The sequence below is a fragment of the Bufo bufo genome, chromosome 9 (assembly GCF_905171765.1).
Source record: "Bufo bufo chromosome 9, aBufBuf1.1, whole genome shotgun sequence".
In the NCBI taxonomy this organism is placed as follows: domain Eukaryota; kingdom Metazoa; phylum Chordata; class Amphibia; order Anura; family Bufonidae; genus Bufo; species Bufo bufo.
Window position 1 is genome coordinate 67,815,309 of NC_053397.1, and position 6,548 is coordinate 67,821,856.

Sequence of the window (6,548 nt, forward strand, 5' to 3'; positions counted from 1 at the left end):
CTGCCTCATTTGCTAAAAGTTGTTCCTTTAGAGGGTAGAGTCCTGACCCAGTTTTCACTTCCAGTAGAAGAGGGGATGATCCCAACTAAGACTGGGCCCCCTCCTGTCCTGGGCCCCATAGCAGTCGCCTGGTCTGCCGCAATGGTAGTTATGCCTCTGCCTCCCTGTATTATGCTCTGATATCACATAATATCAGCATAGACATTCTGGGAGTTGTAGTTTTTGTCTCTTATTTATTTATGCCCCCTACCTTCCTCTGATATCACATAATATCAGCTTGGGTGTGCTGAGAGTTGTAGTCCTCTCTTATACCTCCCCCTGTAATGTCCGCTGATGCTGTTATATATGATAGTTTCCATTCTGTATATTGTATTATCATCATCCACTGTCCTGGGTATGGTGTCTTCCTTTTAGGGGTTATGAAAGTGGTCACCCTGTGAATTGGTGGAGCAGCAGTGAGATGGAACTACTACTCCACCAATCTGTGCATTCACACACACTCCAGCATTGCCAAGGAGGAAGCAGGAGTGTTGTGACTTCTGACACACCCGCCCAGCCAGAACCCTGCCTGCCTTGCGAGCGCCACTGCCAACTCCTGTCTCTGGGCCCTGACTAACCTAGAATTGAAGCCTGAACGATGCGGCAGCCCCCCCCCCCCCCAAAGTCTGACTCATGCCAGAGGTAAGTCTCCCTGTGAGAGTACTAATGTGACATGTATGCCAAGAGCTCTTCAGTGTATATTCTCATGTGTAGCTGCAAGTATCAGAGATGAGATCATACAGATTATGTGTAGGGTAAAAGAAATGTTGCACTGGCTCCAGAGACCAAACAGCCATCCATGTCTGTGCATCAAAGGGTTATGTCAGAGCTCCATAACATGCCTGGACAAAGACAAAAAGTGTAAAAGTTATAAGGAGTAGGGATGAGCGAACCCGAACTGTATAGTTCGGGTTCGTACCGAATTTTGGGGTGTCCGTGACACGGACCTGAACATTTTCGTAAAAGTCTGGGTTCGGTGTTCGGCGCTTTCTTGGCGCTTTTTGAAAGGCTGCAAAGCAGCCAATCAACAAGCGTCATACAACTTGGCCCAAGAGGCCATCACAGCCATGCCTACTATTGGCATGGCTGTGATTGGCCAGTGCACCATGTGACCCAGCCTCTATTTAAGCTGGAGTCACGTAGCGCCGCACGTTACTCTGCTATGATCAGTATAGGGAGAGGTTGCAGCTGCGACGTTAGGGCGAGATTAGGCAGATTAACTCCTCCAAAAGACTTCATTCTGTGATCGATCTGCAGCTGTGGATCATTGAAGTGCTATTATTGACTTGCTCACTTTTTTGAGGCTGCCCAGAGCGTTTTTAGATCACTTTTTTCCTGGGGTGATCGGCGGCCATTTTGTGACTTGTGGTGCGCCAGCACGAGCTATCACCAAGTGTATTTAACCATCGATAGTGTGGTTATTTTGTGCTATATCCTACATCAGCTGCAGGCTGAGCCTGTGTCACCGAAGTGCATTTAACCATCAACAGTCTGGTTATTTTTTGGCCATATACTACATCAGCTGCAGGCTGAGCCTGTGTCACCCAAGTGTATTTAACCATCGATAGTGTGGTTATTTTGTGCTATATCCTACATCAGCTGCAAGCTGAGCCTGTGTCACCCAAGTGCATTTAACCATCAACAGTCTGATTATTTTTTGGCCATATACTACATCAGCTGCAGGCTGAGCCTGTGTCACCCAAGTGTATTTAACCATCGATAGTGTGGTTATTTTGTGCTATATCCTACATCAGCTGCAGGCTGAGCCTGTGTCACCCAAGTGCATTTAACCATCAACAGTCTGATTATTTTTTGGCCATATACTACATCTAGTGCAGGCTGAGCCTGTGTCACCCAAGTGCATTTAACCATCAACAGTCTGATTATTTTTTGGCCATATACTACATCTGGTGCAGGCTGAGCCTGTGTCACCCAAGTGAATTTAACCATCAACAGTGTGGTTATTTTTTGGCCATATATTACATCAGGGGCAAGTTGAGCCTGTCACCCAGCGCCTAAAAAATAGACCTGACATTTCTATTTAACCAAATCTGTACTGTTTTAGCTGGTCAAGTTATTTGTATTGACCGTAAAAGCACACTTTTTTTCTGGGTTGAAAAAGCATTCCCAAATTTGCCATTCTCAATAATAACTAGTTTCTGGTATTTGAGGCCTACTTGAAATCTATCCCAAAAAGAAAATCTTACATTGAAGGTATTGATAGTGTCATTCAGAAAAACCTAAGACACACGCTAGCGTGCTGATAGAAGTGTGATTCTGTGATTAAACCTATACCTGTCACACAGCGCAAAGAAAAACAGGTCTCACATCTCTATTCAACCAAATCTGCACTGTTTTAGCTGATCAAGTTATTTGTATTGACCGTAAAAGCACACTTTTTGTTCTGGGTTGAAAAAGCATTCCCAAATTTGCCATTCTCAAAATAACTAGTTTCTGGTATTTGAGGCCTACTTGAAATCTATCCCAAAAAGAAAATCTTAGGCCTAAATGTGTGACAGTGGCCTGTTCCAGTGGTGGGTGACGTGAAGCCTGATTCTCTGCTATGACATGAATACAGATTCTGCGCTGACATAAGGCCAGATTCTCTGTTACGGGACCTCTCTCCTCTGCCTGGGTGTTTGGGCCTAAATGTGTGACAGTGGCCTGTTCCAGTGGTGGGTGACGTGAAGCCTGATTCTCTGCTATGACATGAAGACAGATTCTGCGCTGACATAAGGCCAGATTCTCTGTTACGGGACCTCTCTCCTCTGCCTGGGTGCCCTGGCCTAAATGTGTGACAGTGGCCTGTTCCAGTGGTGGGTGACGTGAAGCCTGATTCTCTGCTATGACATGAAGACAGATTCTGCGCTGACATAAGGCCAGATTCTCTGTTACGGGACCTCTCCTCTGCCTGGGTGCCTGGGCCTAAATGTGTGACAGTGGCCTGTTCCAGTGGTGGGTGACGTGAAGCCTGATTCTCTGCTATGATATGAAGACAGATTCTGCACTGACATAAGGTCAGATTCTCTGTTACGGGACCGCTCTCCTCTGTCTGGGTGCCGGGGCCTAAATGTGTGACAGTGGCCTGTTCCAGTGGTGGGTGACGTGAAGCCTGATTCTCTGCTATGACATGAAGACAGATTCTGCGCTGACATAAGGCCAGATTCTCTGTTACGGGACCTCTCCTCTGCCTGGGTGCCTGGGCCTAAATGTGTGACAGTGGCCTGTTCCAGTGGTGAGTGACGTGAAGCCTGATTCTCTGCTATGACATGAAGACTGATTCTGCGCTGACATGAAGCCAGATTCTCTGCTATGGCATGAAGAGACTGATTCTCTGCTGACATGAAGCCAGATTCTTTGCTATGGCATGAAGAGACTGATTCTCTGCTGACGTGAAGCCAGATTCTCTGCTATGGGACCTCTGTCCAATTGGTTCATTTTTATTTTTTTAATTTTAATTTTAATTCATTTCCCTATCCACATTTGTTTGCAGGGGATTTACCTACATGTTGCTGCCTTTTGTAGCCCTCTAGCTCTTTCCTGGGCTGTTTTACAGCCTTTTTAGTGCCCAAAAGTTCGGGTCCCCATTGACTTCAATGGGGTTCGGGTTCGGGACGAAGTTCGGATCGCTTCGGATCCCGAACCCGAACATTTCCGGGAAGTTCGGCCGAACTTCTCGAACCCGAACATCCAGGTGTTCGCTCAACTCTAATAAGGAGCTATTAAAAAAAATGCTTGATTATGTATTTAAAGTTGTATTTAAAAAATACAAATCTGAGGGGTCAGCTGTAGCCTTTTAACCACTTCAGCCCCCAGTGCTTAAACACCCTGAAAGACCAGGCCACTTTTTACACTTCTGACCTACACTACTTTCACCGTTTATTGCTCGGTCATGCAACTTACCACCCAAATGAATTTTACCTCCTTTTCTTCTCACTAATAGAGCTTTCATTTGGTGGTATTTCATTGCTGCTGACATTTTTACTTTTTTTGTTATTAATCGAAATTTAACGATTTTTTTGCAACAAAATGACATTTTTCACTTTCAGTTGTAAAATTTTGCAAGAAAAACGACATCCATATAGAAATTTTGCTCTAAATTTATAGTTCTACATGTCTTTGATAAAAAAAAAATGTTTGGGTAAAAAAAAAATGGTTTGGGTAAAAGTTATAGCGTTTACAAACTATGGTACAAAAATGTGAATTTCCGCTTTTTGAAGCAGCTCTGACTTTCTGAGCACCTGTCATGTTTCCTGAGGTTCTACAATGCCCAGACAGTACAAACACCCCACAAATGACCCCATTTCTGAAAGTACACACCCTAACGTATTCGCTGATGGGCATAGTGAGTTCATAGAACTTTTTATTTTTTGTCACAAGTTAGCGGAAAATGATGATTTTTTTTTTTTTTTCTTACAAAGTCTCATATTCCACTAACTTGTGACAAAAAATAAAAAGTTCTATGAACTCACTATGCCCATCAGCGAATACCTTGGGGTCTCTTCTTTCCAAAATGGGGTCACTTGTGGGGTAGTTATACTGCCCTGGCATTCTAGGGGCCCAAATGTGTGGTAAGGAGTTTGAAATCAAATTCTGTAAAAAATGACCTGTGAAATCCGAAAGGTGCTCTTTGGAATATGGGCCCCTTTGCCCACCTAGGCTGCAAAAAAGTGTCACACATCTGGTATCTCCGTACTCAGGAGAAGGTGGGGAATGTGTTTTGGGGTGTCATTTTATATATACCCATGCTGGGTGAGAGAAATATCTTGGCAAAAGACAACTTTTCCCATTTTTTTATACAAAGTTGTCATTTGACCAAGATATTTATCTCACCCAGCATGGGTATATGTAAAAAGACACCCCAAAACACATTCCTCAACTTCTCCTGAGTACGGGGATACCAGATGTGTGACACTTTTTTGCAGCCTAGGTGGGCAAAGGGGCCCATATTCCAAAGAGCACCTTTCGGATTTCACTCCTCATTTTTTCCTGAATTTGATTTCAAACTCCTTACCACACATTTGGGCCCCTAGAATACCAGGGCAGTATAACTACCCCACAAGTGACCCCATTTTGGAAAGAAGACACCCCAAGGTATTCCGTGAGGGGCATGGCGAGTTCCTAGAATTTTTTATTTTTTGTCACAAGTTAGTGGAAAATGATGATTTTTTTTTTTTTTTTCATACAAAGTCTCATATTCCACAAACTTGTGACAAAAAATAAAAACTTCCATGAACTCACTATGCCCATCAGCGAATACCTTGGGGTCTCTTCTTTCCAAAATAGGGTCACTTGTGGGGTAGTTATACTGCCCTGGCATTCTAGGGGCCCAAATGTGTGGTAAGTAGGTAAATGACCTGTGAAATCCGAAAGGTGCTCTTTGGAATGTGGGCCCCTTTGCCCACCTAGGCTGCAAAAAAGTGTCACACATCTGGTATCTCTGTATTCAGGAGAAGTTGAGGAATGTGTTTTGGGGTGTCTTTTTACATATACCCATGCTGGGTGAGATAAATATCTTGGTCAAATGCCAACTTTGTATAAAAAAAATGGGAAAAGTTGTCTTTTGCCAAGATATTTCTCTCACCCAGCATGGGTATATGTAAAATGACACCCCAAAACACATTCCCCAACTTCTCCCGATTACGGAGATACCAGATGTGTGACACTTTTTTGCAGCCTAGGTGGGCAAAGGGGCCCATATTCAAAAGAGCACCTTTCGGATTTCACAGGTCATTTTTTACAGAATTTGATTTCAAACTCCTTACCACACATTTGGGCCCCTAGAATGCCAGGGCAGTATAACTACCCCACAAGTGACCCCATTTTGGAAAGAAGAGACCCCAAGGTATTCGCTGATGGGCATAGTGAGTTCATGGAACTTTTTATTTTTTGTCACAAGTTAGTGGAATATGAGACTTTGTATGAAAAAAAAAATAAAATAAAAAAATAAGCATTTTCCACTAACTTGTGACAAAAAATAAAAAATTCTAGGAACTCGCCATGCCCCTCACGGAATACCTTGGGGTGTCTTCTTTCCAAAATGGGGTCACTTGTGGGGTAGTTATACTGCCCTGGCATTTTCCAGGGGCCCTAATGTGTGGTAAGTAGGTAAATGACCTGTGAAATCCTAAAGGTGCTCTTTGGAATATGGGCCCCTTTGCCCACCTAGGCTGCAAAAAAGTGTCACACATGTGGTATCGCCGTATTCAGGGGAAGTTGGGGAATGTGTTTTGGGGTGTCATTTTACATATACCCATGCTGGGTGAGAGAAATATCTTGGCAAAAGACAACTTTTCCCATTTTTTTATACAAAGTTGGCATTTGACCAAGATATTTCTCTCACCCAGCATGGGTATATGTAAAATGACACCCCAAAACACATTCCCCAACTTCTCCTGAGTACGGCGATACCAGATGTGTGACACTTTTTTGCAGCCTAGATGCGCAAAGGTGCCCAAATTCCTTTTAGGAGGGCATTTTTAGACATTTGGATACCAGACTTCTTCTCA